At 44.9% G+C, this 20,846-nt stretch overlaps 1 protein-coding gene across 1 annotated transcript in view; it reads right to left on the bottom strand.

The window, feature by feature from the left end:
• Positions 1–20,846, bottom strand: part of LOC106604788 (testican-1) — a 262,141-nt gene that overhangs the window by 113,004 nt on the left and 128,291 nt on the right. The window lies entirely within an intron of this gene.

Raw genomic sequence — 20,846 nt, 5'->3', positions numbered from 1 at the left:
ACACACCAATCCCTCAAACCCAGCAGACACAGCATTACCAAAGCCTTAGGGATGATGAATACGGAGCTGCGAAATGAGCGGACAAACAGAATGGTGCCGTGAGATTTTCATCTGGCGCTGTGGCTCTGGCATTAATGCCTTGTGATGATTTAATCTCCTAATTCATTCCGGACATGCATTTATTAGGCAGTGGGCTTTTTATGTAGCACTGACAGATGTCTCTTATTCTTTATTCTTCACTCTCACAGCCGATTTATGAGAGACGGATGGAGAGAACAGGAGTAGGAGGAAGAGGGGAGGAGGGTGTGTTACGAAACCCATAACTAGCCTACGGGTATTGTGGCACTCGCTTTGTCTAGGGGTCCTAGGCCTATTTACATGGTCTGTAACCTGAATGAATGTGTGCATTTATGTAAGAAACCAGCGTTTGCACCTAAGTGTTGAATGTACATGTGTCCAGGGAGACTATACTGTATATATACAAAAGTATGCGGACACCCCTTCAAATTTGTGGATTCGGCTACTTCAGCCACACCCGTTGCTGACAGGTGTATAAAATTGAGCACACAGCCATGCAATCTCCATAGACGAACATTGGCAGTAGAATGGCATTACTGAATAGGTCAGTGACTTTTAACGTGGCACCGTCATAGGATGCCACCTTTGCAACAAGTCAGTCAGATGGTGACGAAACCTAAATATTTACAAAAAGGAAAAATACCAAAGTCATGCCCAAATTAAAGACTCAACAACAAACGAAAGTCCTCATGGCCACTAAACAAAGACAGCAGCCTCACAACTTGAAAGCTGAGACACTGACTGACGATCACCCTAATTGGCAACACCTGATGTGCTTATCAACCAGGCACAGCATCTGGACAAGGTTGCTGCTGCCCCCTGGGGGAATGGAGTGTGGAAGTAGCAGTGAGCTGTAGCGTGTTGTAGAAACTACCTAACAGAAGTGTGGAAGGGCAGTGCTGGCAAAGGTCTATGGCAAGGGGTGGTTATGGGGGAACCCAGGGGACCCAGGTTTTGGGAAGTGGCAGACTTCTTTGGCTACACCACGCCTATTTTTGTATTTCCTCTCGTCCTCTAACTTTCTCTCTTTCTTTCATCCTCCCAGTTTCATTCTTTACCCATCCTCTTTGTCTTTCTCCATTCCTCTATTTCTCTTTCTCATTACAGCCAGTGTCTTGTAGTCCCCAACTTATCCTCTCCAGAAGTGATCTCTTTTCTCCCCCTCGTTGGCCTGTTCTCTCACTTTCCCTCCTCTCCCTCCCTCTCTCTACAGTGCGATTTTACTCTTCTCTCTCTCTCTAACTATGCCCTCCATTGTCACTCTGACATCTTGGCATTTGGCCCGATGGCGTGATCCTTGCCAAAAACAAAATGGGGACAAACCTCTGGCCATTACTCAGATGTTTATTCACCTTGATTCTCGATCTCCTGTTTTTGTATTAGGTAGTGGAAGAGGGAAGAGGAGAGAAGTGGAGGAGACAAACAGTGGAGAGGAAGAGAGGAGAAGAGGAGGGTAGCAGGGGAGGAGATAAAAAGAGGATAAGAGTAGGAAACAAAGAGAAGAGGGGAGGAGAAGACAAGAGGAGATGAACCATCTATTCTTTCTCTCAGAGGACAGTTGTAAAACCACTAGGATTATCTGTGTTCACCTGATCCTCTCTCTCCCTCATGTGTTGTTTACACTAGCTCTGTTAAAACAGCCAGCGCAGCAGCACCGACGCACGTTGGAGTTGTACACCATCGATCCTGAGGTTCATTTTGGTATGTGGTTTCGCTTGTTGTTGGTTTTTGTCCTCCCTTTGCAAATTGATAGCGCTGCACTATGCTGTAAAAATCAATTTCAGAGGAATCTGGGCTGCACTCGCTGCTTCATCACCTCTCGTCGCCCTAATTCACCCCTCCACCTCTCCCTTCCATCTCCCGGCTATGTTCCCCCACCACTCCCTCACCCCCTCCCTCCACCTTGTCCTCATCTCTCTATGTTTAAATAGGAATTCAATTACTTTAGAGGACATGATTGGGCAGTTTGACAGCACCCGTGGTGTGTGTGTGTACGCAGCGGCCTGAATTAAGTGAGTGTGTCTCCACATCTGTGTGTGTTGGTGATACATCACAGGGAACGTGAGCCTCTTTGAAGCAGGCTAGATAACAGCTCAGCCCGAGGTCACTGCTGGTGATACAGAGTGGCTTTTTTTATGATGTGGCCAACAACCCATTAAAATCAGCCCAGTAAACAACGCGTGGCGAGCGCCTGGAGAGCAGCGCCTCTTACCCTCAGCGCATTAAAATGAAATTATACATTTGTTCTCACAGTCTCCCATAGACCTGTGGAGCTGTTATCGTTTGTTCTCTCTCCTCTCTCACTCTTGCTCTTTTCTCACTCTCCTCTCTCTCTCTCTCTCTCTGTCTCTCTCGGTCTCCTTCTTTCTCTCTAAATGTTAAGTAGCCACCATCAAGGGCTATGGGGCTACATCCAGAATTATGGAGTAGAGGGTGGTGTCTGGTTGTACGCATCTGTATGCATTCATAAAAGAGAGGGAGTGAGGAAGGGGAAAATATGCTGTGATAAGGTCTACAGACAACATCAGCTAGGATCAATATGTAACAGAACAGAGACTTACAATGAGATGAGACTTACAGAGCCAGTCCATGGGCTGTACACGTATGTCTCAAGCATCTCAGAGCAGGAGTGCTGATTTGGGATTAGCCCCCCCTGTGCATGTAATCTCATTCATTGTGATATAAAAGGCAAAACTGATCCTAAACCAAAAAGGCAAAACTAATCCTAAATCAGCACTCCTTCTCTGAGAAGCTTGACACACACCATCCCTGCAAACTGCCTCTCAGCTCTGCAAACTGCCTCTCTATTCGGTCGTTCAGTCAGACAGTTCTCCTCTCGTCCTCTACAGTAAACTGCATTACCTGGTGGCCAAGCACAGAGATCGGTGACTCAGACTCACGTCTACTTCCACTTCCGTTTCCTCTGTCATTGTCTCTCTCTTTCTATCTTTCTCTTGTTCTTCCTCTCTGCAGTGGGTCAGCTAATACAAAAACAATGTAATGACAATATTGGACAGTGTTATAGTAGGCTACAGAGAATCTGAACTGTATGAGGCCGTATTTAATCGAAAAATGATAGTTGAACACTGTGTGTTTGTGAGTGCCTACTGCATATTCAGCAAATCACCAGCAGAGGGAGTTTCCTTTGAATCCATTTACCATTCACTGTGTTGGTGGTGCTTGATCATAACTTCAGAATTGGCAGAGAGCCCACTCTGGAAATGTGACGAACTTGTAGACTAATTGTTCCAAACAACGTCTTAAAATTAACAAAATCAACAAAAAAAAGGTTGATTTGAGATATTCATATTAATAAACTCGGCAAAAAAAGAAACGTCCCTTTTCCAGGACCCTGTCTTTCAAAGATAATTCGTAAAAAAATCTAAATAACTTCACAGACCTTCAATGTAAAGTGTTTAAACACTGTTTCCCATGCTTGTTCAATGAACCGTAAACCATTTTTGAACATGCACCTGTGGAACGGTCATTAAGACACGAACAGCTTACAGATGGTAGTCAATTAAGGTCACATTTATGAAAACGTAGGACACTAAAGAGGCCTTTCCTACTAACTCTGAAAAACATCAAAAGAAAGATGCCCAGGGTTCCTGCTAATCTGCTTTAATGTGCCTTAGACATGCTGCAAGGAGGCATGAGGACTGCAGATGTGGCCAGGGCAATAAATTGCAATGTCCGTACTGTGAGACGCCTAAGACAGCGCTACAGGGAGACAGGACGGACAGCTGATCATCCTCACAGTGGCAGACCACGTGTAACAACACCTGCACAGGATCGGTACATCCGAACATCACACCTGCGGGACAGGTACAGGATGGCAACAACAACTGCCCAAGTTATACCAGGAACGCACAATCCCTCCATCAGTGCTCAGACTGTCCGCAATAGGCTGAGAGAGGCTGGACTGGGGGCTTGTAGGCCTGTTGTAAGGCAGGTCCTCACCAGATGTCGCCTATGGGCACAAACCCAACGTCACTGGACCAGACAGAACTGGCAAAAAGTTTTTGTCACCAGGGGTGATGGTCGGATTCGCGTTTATCTTCAAAGGATATGAGCGTTACACCGAGGCCTGTACTCTGGAGCGGGATTGATTTGGAGGTGGAGGGTCCATCATGGTCTGGGGCGGTGTGTCACAGCATCATCGGACTGAGCTTGTTGCCATTGCTGGCAATCTCAATGCTGTGCGTTACAGGGAAGACATCCTCCTCCCTCATGTGGTACCCTTCCTGCAGGCTCATCCTGACATGACCCTCCAGCATGACAATGCCACCAGCCATACTGCTTGTTCTGTGCGTGATTTCCTGCAAGACAGGAATGTCAGTGTTCTGCCATGGCCAGCAAAGAGCCCGGATCTCAATCCCATTGAGCACGTCTGGGACCTGTTGGATCGGAGGGTGAGGGCTAGGGCCATTCCCCCCAGAAATGTCCAGGAACTTGCAGGTGCCTTGGTGGAAGAGTGGGGTAACATCTCACAGCAAGAACTGGCAAATCTGGTGCAGTCCATGAGGAGGAGATGCACTGCAGTACTTAATGCAGCTGGTGGCCACAACAGATGCTTACTGTTACTTTTGATTTTGAACACCCCTTTGTTCAGAGACACATTATTCCATTTCTGTTAGTCACATGTCTGTGGAACTTGTTCAGTGTATGTCTCATTTGATGGATCTTGTTACGTTCATACAAATATTTACACATGTTAAGTTTGCTGAAAATAAACGCAGCTGACAGTGAGAGGACGTTTCTTTTTTTTCTGAGTTTATAATCCTAATGTTGAGTAAATTGTGAAAATGTGTATTTCAGAATCTAGACATACTCCATATGTCAGAGCACACTATAAGGAGTATAATGAGACCAAGAGGTTGTCTGTATCATGTACAGTTCATGGATCCTAGGGTCTAACAGGAGGCATGTATATGTTTAAAAAGGGCCTAAATTGGCAAATTTCATCAGGATTTTCGCCCAAAAAATGGTTTGTGATACACATGTAAAAAGCATGTTAAACATCCTTTCTCCCAATGAAGTTCCTATATGAGAAGTGCCAGATCAATCGGAGATACCAAAAATATTTTCCACTCCCACTGGTGTGGAATCACCCAATAACAGTATGTAGCTTCAAATGAAATCCCAAGTTCAAGAACATTGGGAAACAGCGGCACTCCAATTTTTTTAACGCAAGGTTCGTTTTAAGACTGTGTGTGTGTGTGTGTTTCAAGTTGCAAGCTTCAAGTACAGTGAAATGCCTTTCTTGCAAGCTCTAAACCCAAAAATGCAATAATCAATAAATGTATTACTACAAAAAAAACACGAGAAATAAGAACGAGAAGACACAATAAAGTAAGCATACTATATACATGAAATATTTAAAAATCAGTTCTAATGCCATATTTACATGTGCAGGGATACTGGTGTGACTGAGGTAGATATGTACAAGGGTAAGGTGACTAGGCAAGAGAATATAAGAGTAGCAGCAGCTTGCATGTGAGTGGGTGTGCGTGTGTATGAGTGACAGTGTGTGTGAGTGTGTAGGGCCCTGCGAATGTGCGTGTAGCTATTTTATTAGCTATGTATCAGTCATTTTGCCTGGGGATAGAAGCTGCTCAAGAGCCTTTTGGTGTCAGACTTGATGCACCGGTACCTCTTGCCGTGCCGGAGCAGAGAAAATAGTCTATGGCTTGGGGTCTTTGACGACTTTCCGGGCCTTCTTTTCACACCGCCTGATATAGAGGTCCTGGATGGCAGGGAGCTCAGCCCCAGTAATGTGCTGGGCTGTCCGCAAAACCCTATGTAGCGCCATGCGATTGAGGGCGGTGCTATTGCCATACCAACACTGATGCAGCCAGTCAATATGCTCTCAATGGTACAGCTATAGAACCTTTTCAGGATTTTCACGTGTGTGTGTGTACAACGGGGTGTTGGACTGGCAGAGATAAGGGGGACTGCTATTTGTAATCCTCCCTTTCAATCCTTTCACCAGATAATGCATTACAAATCACACAAACACAAATCTGCAGGACACGCCCATAAGCAAAAGGGCCTGGGCCTGCATTACAGCCCCATACATCTTCAGAATACTGATTCTAACACTGGGGCTTTTGGAAGGAATGTTTGTGATTTGTAGCCAAGAACTCTTCTCTCTCTCTCTTCATCTGTCTTCTTTATGCTTAAACTTGGCTGCCGTGTTTCCCGTCTCCATTCCCAGCCAATAGAAAAGGAGCAGAGGAAAAAGAGTCGGGGACAAATAAATCGGCTCTGGGAGAGAAGGACTTGGACCGGGAGGAAATGGAGCATTTTTATCATTGGCTGGACACTGATCATTGGCTGGACACTGATCCAATCTGGACCTTATGGAAACGGCCCAATAAGATGGGACAAGGCCAGGGCAGAGCCTAATGGCTTGGCGAAGGCAGAGAGTGGTGTGTGAGGGCAGTACATGTGTGTACATGTGTTGTCACACTGTGACATATGTATCCATGTGAATGTGTGTGTGCATGTGTCTGCGTACAAGCATGCTTGTTTTTTTATTTTTATATTGTTTTAACATGGTGATGCATTTAAAGTGCACTGAAAATAAAGCATGCAAGGTCGGGTGATTGTGGAGGCCAGGTCATTTGATGCAGCACTCCAACACTTTACTTCTTTGTCAAATAGCCCTTACACAGCCTGGAGGTGTGTTGGGTCATTGTCCTGTTGAAAAACAAATGATAGTCCCACTAAGCACAAACCAGATGGGATGCCGTATCGCTGCAGAATGCTATGGTAGCCATGTCTCACAAAGACACGGCGGTTGGAACCAAAAATCTCAAATTTGGACTCATCCGATCAATGGACAAATATCCACCGGTCTAATGTCCATTGCTCTTTTCTTGGCCCAAGCAAGTCTCTTCTTCTTTAGTAGTGGTTTCTTTGCAGCAATTCGACCATGAAGGCCTGATTCATGCAGTGTCCTCTGAACAGTTGATGTTGAGATGTGTCTGTTACTTGAACTCTAAAGCATTTATTTGGGCTGCAATCTGAGGTGCAGTTAACTCTAATGAACTTATCCTCTGCAGCAGAGGTAACTCTGGGTCTTCCTTTCCTGTCGCGGTCCTCATGGGAGCCAGTTTCATCATAGCGCTTGATGGTTTTTGCGACTGCACTTGAAGAAACTTCCAAAGTTCTTGAAATTTTCCAGATAGACTGGGCTATCTTCTGTATACCATCCCTACCTTGTCACAACACAACTGATTGGCTCAAACGCATTAAGAAGGAATGAAATTCCACAAATGAACTTTTAACAAAAGTGAAATGAATTCCAGGTGACTACCTCATGAAGCTGGTTGAGAGAATGCCAAGAGTGTGCAAAGCTGTCATCTAGGCAAAGGGTGGCTACTTCGAAGAATCAAAAATATATTTAGATTTGTTAAACACTTTTTTGGTTACTACATGATTCCATATGTGTTATTTCATAGTTTTGCTGTCTTCACTATTATTCTACAATGTAGAAAATAGTAAAAATAAAGAAACCCTGGAATGAGTAGGTGTTTCCAAACTGTTGGCCGGTACTATACATTCTTTTTTATTTGACCCTGCAGCAAAAGGACATTTTAAATTGTTATGCGAATTATAAGTAGTGGACATTTTTATAGGGATTGATGCATTTTTCATGTGGGCAAATCAAGTTAAATTTAAAAGTTAAAAATGACACATTTTAGAAGCCTTTTTAAACCTTGAATGCACTACAATTTGCAATTCTATGTGACAAGAGAGGGATCCAATTAAGATGGCAGATCTGTATGGGAGTGTGTGCGCATTCGGCTGTGTGCGTCTAGTGGTGTGTGTGTGTGTGTGTGTGTGTGTGTGTGTGTGTGTGTGTGTGTGTGTGTGTGTGTGTGTGTGTGTGTGTGAATGTTTTCCCTCCATCCTGTAAATGGTAAATGTTGAGGTAAATGCCAGGACATGGCTGACATTTTAATGGCTACAAGGCAGCCTCTGAAATTGCATATTGCTGCAGTCAGTCAGATCTGAGAGCAGAAAGTGCCTCGGCTTACCCACACTGTACACTCTTAGCGTGTGTGTGTGTGTGTATGTGTGTGTGTGTACATGTAGGTTGGTAAGATAAGGACACTAATACACAAAGAGAACATGACCTCTGCCTGCTATGAAGACATATAGCTCTCATCTCCTTTACAGTGGGAGCAAGATATCACCAAACAAGATGAACATAAAAACATTAAATCATACACACCCAGTAACACACACACACACACACACACCCAGTAACACACACACACACACACGCCCAGTAACACACACACACACACACACACACCACACACACCCACCCCCCCCCCCCCCCCGTAACACACACACACACACACACACACACACACACACACACACACACACACACACACACACACACACACACACACACACACACACACACACACACACACACACACACCCCTACAAACACAGCCACAGAAAAAACATACTAAATATCAATAATAATAATTATATCAAAGTACAGTGCACATCAACACAAAGTAGCAGGGGTAACTTCTCTTGATTGACTGACACTGAATTTGACCTGGGGACAGCTTCTAGAGATGGACCCCTATTACCTCCTTTCCCACTGCTACGTGCAGGATCTGACTTAGAAACAGCCCTGCTCCTGGTACTGTATCTCATATTCCTCTGATCTGAAATCAGCCTTTAGCTGTCCACTGTCATTACCTCTCCCCACTGCGCCTTCAGGATCTGACCTGAGAGCAGTGTGTGCGCTGCTTGTCACCCACGGCGAGGCGGTGATGTCTTGTCACTGGGGTAGGGCGATATGAGCATGTGCGAAAAGGCCACGGTGTCACCTCTGAGCCAGCTGTCACCTTATCAGCCGGCGCAGACAGACGCACTCATGACAAGAGAGAGAGAGATCTCTCACACACAGTCACATGTACACACAGAGATACAGACGCACCATTCACAGTAGCAACTATGCATACCCACCCCTTCCTAAACCAACATGTTTTAAACTGATTCCCTTTTCTCCACTTGTTAAAGCAAGGGCCATTTGCTTTTACATGATCTGTTTGTGTCACCTCATTTTCACCCCCCCCCCCCCATTCATTGAACTCAGTCTCTCTCTCTGTCTCTTACGCTAGCGCACACAGCTTAGATATGACACCCACTCTTTTCGTCCTTTCCTCCGCCTCCTCTTCCGTCCTCCTCCTCTTCCCTCTCTCCCCATGAGCATGTTAGTCCATCACTGCGGCAGGATACAATTTTCTGGGTAATTGGGCAAAGTTACCAGAGCCTTGTAGGTCCCATCAATCAGACCATGGAGCCTCAGACACTCTCACAAACACATGCAGATATTCACTGTCCGACACACATACTGTACATACATTCATACAGAGATAAACACGTCACACACACACACATAGAGACATGAACTGGACACACACACACATAGAGACATGAACTGGACACACACACGCGCACACACGCGCACACCACACACACACACACACACACACACACACACACACACACACACACACACACACACACACACACACACACAGAGAGAGACAGTACAGGTCATTAAGCATCATGAGCCAAAGGGGCTAACCAGGCATGGTAGTCGGGGGTAACCAGGGCTAATGGCAAAACAAGTTAACAGGGCAATGGGCTGTTACCACGGCAACGCAACGAGATGGACCGACACGGCGTGCTATCATGAAGGGACACACACACACACACACACACACACACACACACACACACACACACACACACACACACACACACACACACACACACACACACACACACACACACACACACACACACACACACACACACACACACACACCATACTCAGAGAGAGTGCTGAACATGTACCGCACTTAAACCATCAAAGAATGTCACATATTATTTCCTGTTAAAGTGCTACCCTTTCATTTGAGCCAATGGGTGGTTGCTCCCTGTGACTGAGCTGTTTGTGAAGCCACTGGTGCGAATCTCCCATCATCCTCCCATCATCCTCCCCTCCCCTGCCGCACCTCCGAAAGGACCTAGAGCTGGCAGCACAGTGATGATGTCATCTCATCACTGTTCCATTGACAGCTAAATCATACCCCACGGACAGAGGTAATAACAGATGAGTGTTGGGGAAGAATACACTGACAGCCCCTGGGAGAGGCGGGGAGAAACCCTGTGCCCCAGAAACAAATTGAGGTAAACCTGTTGGCATCTGTCACTGCTGTTCCAAACACAATGGGGAGAGAAACACAGTTTGTACTGTAACAGGAATCTCACACAGGGACAAAGAGAGAAAAGTCATATGGTGTTTTCTGTGATATCACTGCAATCTCCAGAAGCTTCACAGAGCGCACACACACACACACACACAAATACAGGCCCAGTGGGAATCAGAGTTCTGGCGTGGGTTCTGGGCTCTCTGTCTCTCCTGCTGTCGGTTCTGGCAGAGTCCACAACTCTCTCCGGGAACCCAGCTCTGAATCACAGAACCATGGAACCATAGAACCTTAGCCATCAGCACCCACAGGCACCATAGAACCAGTCAGCCCAAACTCACTGCCAGATGTCACTGTGTGTGTGTGTATATATATATATATATATATATATATATATATATATACACACACACACACATACATACATACATACATACATACATACATACATACATACATACATACATACATACATACATACATACATACATACATACATACATACATACGTGTGTGTGTGTGTGTGTGTAAGTATGTACACTACGATTAAACGTTTGAGGTCACTTAGAAATGGCCTTGATTTTGAAAGAAAAGCACATTGTTTGTCCATTAAAATAACATCAAATTGATCAGAAATGCGGTGTCGACATTGTTAATATTGTAAATGACTATTGTAGCTGGAAACTGCAGATTTTTTTATGGAATATCTACGTAGGCGTACAGAGGCCCATTATCAGCAACCATCACTCCTGTGTTCCAATGGCACGTTGTGTTAGCTAATCCAAGTTCATCATTTTAAAAGGCTAATTGATCATTATAAAACTTTTTTGCAATTATGTTAGCACAGCTGAAAACTGTTGTGCGCTGACTAAAGAAGCAATAAAACTGGCCTTCTTTAGACTAGTTGCGTATCAGGAGCATCAGCATTTGCGGGTTCGATTACAGGCTCAAAATGGCCAGAAACAAAGACCTTTCTTCTGAAACGTCATCAGTCTATTCCATGCAAGAAATTGCCAAGAAACGGAATATCTCGTACAATGCTGTGTACTACTCCCTTAACAGAACAGCGCAAACTGGCTCTAACCAGAATAGAAAGAGGAGTGGGAGGCCTCAGTGCACAAGAAGCCCAGCATCCCGGAGTCTTCTCTTCACTGTTGACATTGAGACTGTTGTTTTGCGGGTACTATTTAATGAAGCTGCCAGTTGAGGACTTGTGAGGCGTCCGTTTCTCAAACTAGACACTCTAATGTACTTGTCGTCTTTCTCAGTTGTGCACCGGGGCCTCCCAATCCTCTTTCTATTCTGGTTAGGTCCAGTTTGCGCTGTTCTGTGAAAGGAGTAGTACACAGCGTTATATAAGATCTTCAGTTTCTTGGAAATTTCTCACATGGAATAGCCTTCATTTATCAGAACAAGAATAGACTGACGAGTTTCAGAAGAAAGTTCTTTGTTTCTGGCCATTTTTAGCCTGTACTCGAACCCACAAATGCTGATGCTCCAGATACTCAACTAGTCTAAAGAAGGCCAGTTTTATTGCTTCTTTAATCAGAACGACAGTTTTCAGCTGTGTAAACATAATTGCAAAAGGGTTTTCTAATGATCAATTAGCCTTTTAAAATAATAAACTTGGATTAGCTAACACAACGTGCCATTGGAACACAGGAGTGATGGTTGCTGATAATGGGCCTCTGTACGCCTATACAGATATCCCATAAAAAATCTGCAGTTTCCAGCTGTAATAGTCATTTACAACATTAACAATGTCCATACTGTATTTCTGATTAATTTGATGGTATTTTAATGGACAAAAAAAATGTGCTTTTCTTTCAAAAACAAGGACATATCTAAGTGACCCCAAACTTTTGAACGGAATATTCAGACAGCTCAGATGGATCCCTGCACTCGTCGCTACATTCATCTCAATATTATATGAACAAACTGCTCAATGGCAGAGAGAGTGCTGCTGTATGGAAGCAACACTAGAATACTTCATGAGATTATATTTGCCGGTCAAAAGTGCTAGAGCATTTCTCAGACTGATGGTACTGGATGTCTCGATGATGATTTCAAGAATGGACTGCTGTGTTTTGGTTATTTTATCGCTTTCCAGTTCAATATTGTCTTGTTTGCCATTGTCTAACCACACAATGTTAACTTTGATGCCACACACACACACACACTTCTCCCCCAGAGGGTGTGTTGCCCGTTACCAAGGTGCCTAAATCAGACTCCCATCATCCTCTCTGGTTGTAAACACAGTGCCATTCATCATCTGACTTTACCATTACCTCCCCATACTCTCAATGTCTTATTGCCACCATAATGGCTTTGTGTTTGGTTGGAGAGATGGGGGGGTCGATGTAGCCTTCAGTGATATGGCCTTTTCTTTCTAAAGGGCCATTCAGATACAAGTTCAGTACTTTCAGTATTCTCTTCCTTGAAGCACTGAGAAATCTGTTGTCTGCTGATGAGTACGGATTGGATAACTGTTCCTTCGATTCTATCGAATCCTGCATTAGAGGTTAAGAATGTTTTATTTTGTCTTGCACAAAAAACAAAAAAAATGGAAAAACTCTGTTGCAGTTCACCAGGACCAATTCAAATGCACTCCTTTTCCTCACTCAATCAGGGGTTGACTGTAATATTGTACGTGAGCAGTCTAATGATGAGTGGCTATGACACACAGAACGGGAGATATAGCCGTACGAATGAAGGATGGAGAAATGAGCCTGTGGATTAGCGCTTCTGTGAACCCTTCTCATAATGATTGACTGTAGTGGCACACAGAAACAGATGGAGCTGAGTAACGAGAGAAAGGAGGGAAACAAGAGAAAGGAGAAAAACGAGAGCGCATTAAGTGGGGAGATTGTAATAATAAACAAACCATTTTGTTCAAATATTTATACCCGTGCAAAGTACATCAGCTAATTCCCTTTTCTCGCACACTCGCTTTCTCACTTTACAGCTCCCCAGTGTGTGTGTGTGTGTGTGTGTGTGTGTGTGTGTGTGTGTGTGTGTGTGTGTGTGTGTGTGTGTGTGTGTGTGTGTGTGTGTGTATTTTCAGATAAAAAAGGACGGATGATGAAAGTATATTATAATATCATTCGTTTTCATCTCCAAAGAAATGAATCTTGAAGCAGTAAAAGGGTTTACACGAGGAGAGGAATGAGAGAGACAGAGAGAGGGAGGGCGAGACAGCGAGAGACAGAGGGAGGGAGAGTGAGAGCGAAAGAGAGGGAGGGGCTAGGAGACTGAATAAAGAGCGAGAGGTGGAGAGGGAGAATGAAAGAAAAGAGATGCATACCCAAAGACAGATATGTTTTCTTGGTAAATGACCTGCATTGTAAATATTTCATCGTTTCGCTGGAACGCTATTCAAGTCAAGCAAACAAAGGAAGAAGGGGTCCTACAGTAAATAGCTTTGGGGAAAATGATCTAAATCAGCACTACAAACACCAGCGAGACTACAGTGATTTAGTTAAACACAGATCGGTGCATTAATTTACTGTTTAACACAACCAGTCCTGCTTGGAAGTGGGCTTGGCCTACATTCTCCGGGAGAACAGAGACACAGTCCTGTCTCCTGGGATACCAGCAGCACGCAGAAGAACCAAGACGTTACATTAAAAAAATTTATGTCAACAACAGCATCAGAAAATCAGAACGATAATAGGCTAATACGAAGACTTCCCTTCACAACAGTGCACTACAGACTTCTAACGCTGTCCTGGGTAGGACGAATACACTAGTGAGATGGGGTATATGATTCACTGGAGATTTTTTTTTATATATATATCACATTTGGAATTTGGAATTTTGCTGACAGGTGTATAAAATCGAGCACACAGCCATGCAATCTCCATAGACAAACACTGGCAGTAGAATGGTCTTACTGAAGAGCTCAGTTTGTCAAATTTCTTCCCTGCTAGAGCTGCCCCGGTCAACTGTAAGTGCTGTTATTGTGAAGTGGAAAAGTCTAGGAGCAACAACGGCTCAGCCGAGAAGTGGTAAGCCACACAAGCTCACAGAACGGGACCATCAAGTGCTGAAGCGCGTAGAGCAAAAAAATCCTTGTCTGTCCTCGGCTGCAACAATCACTTCCGAGTTCCAAACTGCCTCTGGAAGCAACGTCAGCGCAAGAGCTGTTCCTCGGGAGCTTCATGAAATGGGTTTCCATAGCCAAGCAGCCACACACAAGCCTAAGATCACCATGTGCAATGCCAAGTGTCAGCTGGAGTGGTGTAAAGCTTGCCACCATTGGACTCTGGAGCAGTGGAAACGCGTTCTCTGGAGTGATGAATCACGCTTCACCATCTGGCAGTCCAACGGACAAATCTGGGTTTGGCGGATGCCAGGAGAAAGCTACCTACCCGAATGCATAGTGCCAACAGTAAAGTTTGTTGGAGGAGGAATAATGGTCTGGGGCTGTTTTTCCTGGTTCAGGCTAGGCCCCTTAGTTCCAGTGAATGGAAATTGTAACACTACAGCATACAATGACATTCTAGACAATTCTGTGGTTCCAACTGTGTGGCAACAGTTTGGGGAAGGCCCTTTCCTGTTTCAGCAATGCCCCTGTGCACACATTTTTTTATTTTACCTTTATTTAACTAGGCAAGTAAGTTCAGAACAAATTCTTATTTACAACGACTGCCTACCGTGGGTTAACTGCCTAGTTCAGGGACGGAATGAAACATTCCAACCTTGTCAGCTCGGTGATTCGATCCAGCAACCTTTCAGTTACTGGCCTAACGCTCTGCCCACTAGGCTACCTGCCGCCCCACAAAGTGAGATCCATACAGAAATGGTTTGTCGAGATCGGTGTGCAAGAACTTGACTGGTCTGCACAGAGCCCTGACCTCTACCCAGTCAAACACCTTTAGGATGAATTGGAACGCCGACTGCGAGCCAGGCCTAATCGCCCAACATCAGTGCCCAACCTCACTAACGCTCTTGTGGCTGAATGGATGCAAGTCCCCGCAATGTTCCAACATCTAGTGGAAAGCCTTCCCACAAGAGTGGAGGCTGTTATAGCAGCAAAGGGGGGACCAACTCCATATTAATGCCCATGATTTTGGAACGAGTTCGACAAGCAGGTGTCCACATACTTTTGGTCATGTACTGTAGTTGATATACTGTTTTATTAGCTTCCCACAGTCCAGTTCTATAGCTTTCTATTTACAGATGATTAAAACACTATACCTGGACCTGACCAAACTAATCCCAGTCCCTGAAAACATTACTGATCAATGGCAAGGGTCCAATCCTTCACCAGGCAATATCGGACCTCTCCATTGGTGACTTGTGAAACTCTGTTGATGTAATTGGTTAGCAGTCAGTGGGAAATAGCTCCCTAACCTGCTGATTGGTGTGTCATTAACCGAGTGTTTGATTTGGCCTTACGTCAGTCTCCTTGGCCCTGATTGGTCTCCAGGGGCGACCATTGATTGGTTGGTCAGTTTCACATCGACAGATTGTGCTCGATGCTGGAATCCTATTGGACAAATTGATCCCTTACTCTTGAGTTATTGCCTGGAGTAACCGGGTCTAAATAATTGGGGATTTGTTTTGGTGTGTGTGTGTGTGTGTGTGTAATATTATACTGTAAGTAGACCAGTTTCTTGTCATTGCTTAGAGCTCAAGTCCACATTAGCATAGATAGATTGAAGCTAACCTCTGATCCTCTAAGCCAAACTCTCAGGCTCTCAACGAGTCCAGGCTAAATTAGACCCACCCACCCCACACACACACACACACACACACACACACACACACACACACACACACACACACACACACACACACACACACACACACACACACACACACACACACACACACACACACACACACAGTAGGTTGAATCCAGATCACAGGCTAATTAGCCAATTATTGCAGAGGCTCAAGTACCACCTTACTACCCTCCCACACGCTTCAACTCACTCCATTTTGCTCTCTTTCTTTATCTCTCACTCTCTCTCTCGCTCACCCCCTCTTTCTCACCCCCTCTCTCTCGCTCCCTCTCCCTCTCCTTCTCTACCCACTTCTCTCTCCCTCTCACCCCCTCGCTCTCCCTCTCCCCTTCTCTCTCTCTCTCTCTCTCTCTCTCTCCCCCTCTCCCGCTCTTCTCCCTCTCTCAATCTGTTTCAATAGCCATTCAAAAGGTGCTCTTTCACCAGGGCCAGAAATCTCAAGTGTTGCCAAAGCAGAATAGAAGCCCCATCTCCTCTCCTCTCCTCTCCTCTCCCAGTTATTTGAATGTCTGTTTTTGTGAAATCAACAAAAAATTACACCATGTCATGGTGCCATTTTTCAAATCCAATCAGTTTTCCACATTGATTCCACGTCATCAGAGTGATTTTTGCCCAGTGGGCTCTCCTCTTTCAGTCAGAGACAGATGACTGATCCTCTGCCCAGTCTGTCTCTTTAGACAGGACACTAATAGATCTGAAACTCTGTAGCTCCACGGCCCAACCCTCTCAGGCAAGTGTGTGTGTGTGTGTGTGTGTGTGTGTGTGTGTGTGTGTGTGTGTGTGTGTGTGTGTGTGTGTGTGTGTGTTCGTGTGAGAGAGAGGGGGAATGAGAGAGGAAAAGAGAGAGAGAAGGAGAGAGAGAGAGAGAGAGAGAGAGAGAGAGAGAGAGAGAGAAAAGACAGAGTGAGACGCTTTTGGGAAAACGAAGGGAATGACCATCATTCATCTAAACTCTGTCCTTCGGACATTGAGAATAGCTCTGTCAAGTGAACTAATGGACGTCAATCATTCTCTTGAGTCTTTGAAAGATTGTCTGTGTGTGTGTGTGTGTGTGTGTGTGTGTGTGTGTGTATAACAAGCTATCAGAGTCTCACTTCAGAATCAGACGTTTGTCCATAAACGTCAAATTTCAAAGGTTAATTGTAGGCATTAATACAGCTGCTAGAATCTTGACTAGAACCAAAAAATGTGATCATATTACTCCAGTGCTAGCCTCTACATAGGCTTCCTGTTAAGGCTAGGGCTGATTAAGGATTTACTGCTAACCTACAAAGCATTACATGGACTTGCTCCTACCCTTCTCTCCGATTTGGTCCTGCCGTACATACCTACACGGACGCTATGGTCACAAGACGCAGGCCTCCTAATTTCTAAGGAAACAGAGAGCTCCATTTTGGCCTTTAAGCCTTTCTATAGACTCATCTCTTCAGTAGGTTCTATGATTGAGTGTCGTCTGGCCTAGGGGTGCGAAGGTGAACGGCAAGGCACTGGAGCGACGAACCACTCTTGTTATCTCTGCCTGGCCGGTTCCCTTCTCTCCACTGGGATTCTCTGCTTCTGACCCTATCACGGGGGCTGAGTCACTGGCTTACTAGTGCTCTTCCGCGCCGTCCCTAGGAGGGGTGTGTCACGTCATACCAGTCACGTCAGCTTTTTCTGTTTGCCTGTTGCCAGTTCGTCTTGTCCCGTCAAGTCCTGCCTTGTACTGTAATAAACTCTGAGACTCGTACTATCTGCCTCCTGTGTCTGCATCTGGGTCTGAGCCTGAGTCCTGATAGTATAAGCACTTTGTGACACCTGCTGACGTAAAAAGGGCTTTATAAATACATTTTATTTGATGATCTGATTCATGCAGAATGGTTAAGTTAAGGGATAGGGTTAAAACAAAAACAAGTGCCTAGCTCTGGGATTGAACATGTGACCCTCGGAGCCAGAGCTCACGGCTTCCGCCCATCCGCTAACCCAGTCCACAACACCCAATCCTGCTTGATGGTAATAGCGCTCACCAATGCCCCTAGTGGCCGGTTTTTGAAGTCGTCTCCTGACGTCGCGCTTACCTGGACGGACGTCAAATTTCAGTGGTTCTTGAGCGAGTGTGTGTGTGTGTGTGTGTGTGTGTGTGTGTGTGTGTGCAGGCGGGCACGTTGGAAGGTGGGCTGAGAGTACAACAGCCATCCTAGCAGTACAAGAGCCACTAACCACCTACTGTAATTACAAGTATCGCTAATGACTTATCCATTGTTGCCATACAAATCCCATGGTCTGATACATAAGGTGAAAACAGCTGTGTGAGGTCAGTCCATAATAGACACACACACAGATACATATGGCAACACATTTGTATATTTCTATTTAAATCCTGACACACACACACACACACACACACACACACACACACAGATACATATGACAACACATTTGTATATATTTCTATTTAAATCCTGACACACACACACACACACACACACACACACACACACACACACACACACACACACACACACACACACACACACACACACACACACACACACACACACACACACACACACACACACACACACACACACACAGATACATATGACAACACATTTGTATATATTTCTATTTAAATCCTGACACACACACACACACACACACACACACACACACACACACACACACACACACACACACACACACACACACACACACACACACACTGATACATATGGCAACACATTTGTATATTTCTATTTAAATCCTGACACACACACACACACACACACACACACACACACACAGATACATATGACAACACATTTGTATATATTTCTATTTAAATCCTGACACACACACACACACACACACACACACACACACACACACACACACACACACACACACACACACACACACACACACACACACACACACACACACACACACACACACACACACACACACACACACACACACACACAGATACATATGACAACACATTTGTATATATTTCTATTTAAATCCTGACACACACACACACACACACACACACACACACACACACACACACACACACACACACACACACACACACACACACACACACACACTGATACATATGGCAACACATTTGTATATTTCTATTTAAATCCTGACACACACACACACACACACACACATACACACACACACACACACACACACTGATAGATATGGCAACACATTTGTATATTTCTATTTAAATCTTGACACACACACACACACATATATACACACACTCATTACAGCAGGAAGACAGTGGGAGTTATGCAGCCGTCTTGAACACAACAGAAGTTTATCTAACTACTAAGCATTGCCAACATCACACCGAGAAACCAGAAAAAGGTTTCATTTGAATTAAAAACAGTGAACATGAAAACATTCACAAATCTGCTACAGAGATAGATAGGGAAGGAAGGTAATGCTATACAAACCTCAGGAAGAGACTCCCATGCTATGAAAATATTCAGGGTAAACAACCACTCACACACACACACACACACACACACACCTGCAGACATGCGAGAAACACACAGGCGCAAACACAGCTGAAACATGCTTTCACACAAACACCTGCCCACACACCCACACACTAGGACGTCCCCCACACCACACAATTACCACCACGTAATCAGTTATGCTTTAGTAACAAGAAACAATGAGGCCAGGTCTGACACATCTCGTGTAATACTCCACTCTGTTCAAAGGTGACATGTAAACAGCTTTATTCATTCCATTGATTATTCCAACAGTGAAAAGTGAAGATCGCTCACAAAACTCAATATGGATTACATGCCTAAAGGCATGTAACACCCACTCCAGCTGTGTCGGTGAGCACACGCAGAAACATTCACCCGCAAACTCAGTCCTCCTGAAACACACGCACACACACACGCCATACAATTCTGAAGAGGCCCTATCTCCTCTCCTCTCCGTCTCGCACGCACACGCACACGCACACGCACACACACACCTGTGATAAAAGAACATTGCGCTTCAGACAGCTATCTCAAGGCCAGCAGGTCACAGTCTCCGTGGTGATGAATGTGCCATATCATAGTTTCAGCATCACCGCGGGTTACTGCTAGACACTGTGACACATAACGGAACACTCACTGGTGTGTGTGTGTGTGTTTGTGTTTCACCGCCTGGCCAACATCATTGGAATGGGGCACATGTTGACCCCCTCAAGGGGTTCCCATTATCCCAAATGGAATGAGCTTGGTTGGCTAAGGAGAGTAGTGTTGTGCCCTAGAGTCTAAAACAGACCATCTCTGGAGAACAGGAGAGTCCTATAGCAGGGCCAGAGAGAGGCTGCAGCAACATCAACCCTGACCCAAGCCTGAACCCCCTAGGATAGAGTGCAATGCTCTCTCGTCATCCACTTCTCTCTTTCGTGGCATGTACTCTGAGCTCTCTGGGACACATTCAGCAATACCAAAGTGACTATCAGTCAGTCTTTGGGAGAGAAGTTAGGGTGTGCCCTCAGATCTAATCTCTAGTCAAACACAATACGCATAGTCAATTCCAGAAAATGATGTCATGGCTTTAGAAGCTTCTGATACGCTAATTTACTTCAGTTGAGTCAATTGGAGGTGTACCTGTGGATGTATTTCAAGGCCTACCTTCAAACTCAGTGCCTCTGTGCTTTACATCATGGGAAAATCTAAATAAATCAGCCAAGACCTCCATTGTAGACCTCCACAAGTCTGGTTCATCCTTGGGAGCAATTTCCAAAATG

This window comes from Salmo salar, chromosome 05 (genome assembly GCF_965601325.2).
Source record: "Salmo salar chromosome 05, fSalSal1, whole genome shotgun sequence".
Lineage (NCBI taxonomy): Eukaryota > Metazoa > Chordata > Actinopteri > Salmoniformes > Salmonidae > Salmo > Salmo salar.
The sequence above is the reverse complement of the archived record's forward strand: the minus strand, read 5'-3'. Positions and strand labels throughout refer to the sequence as shown.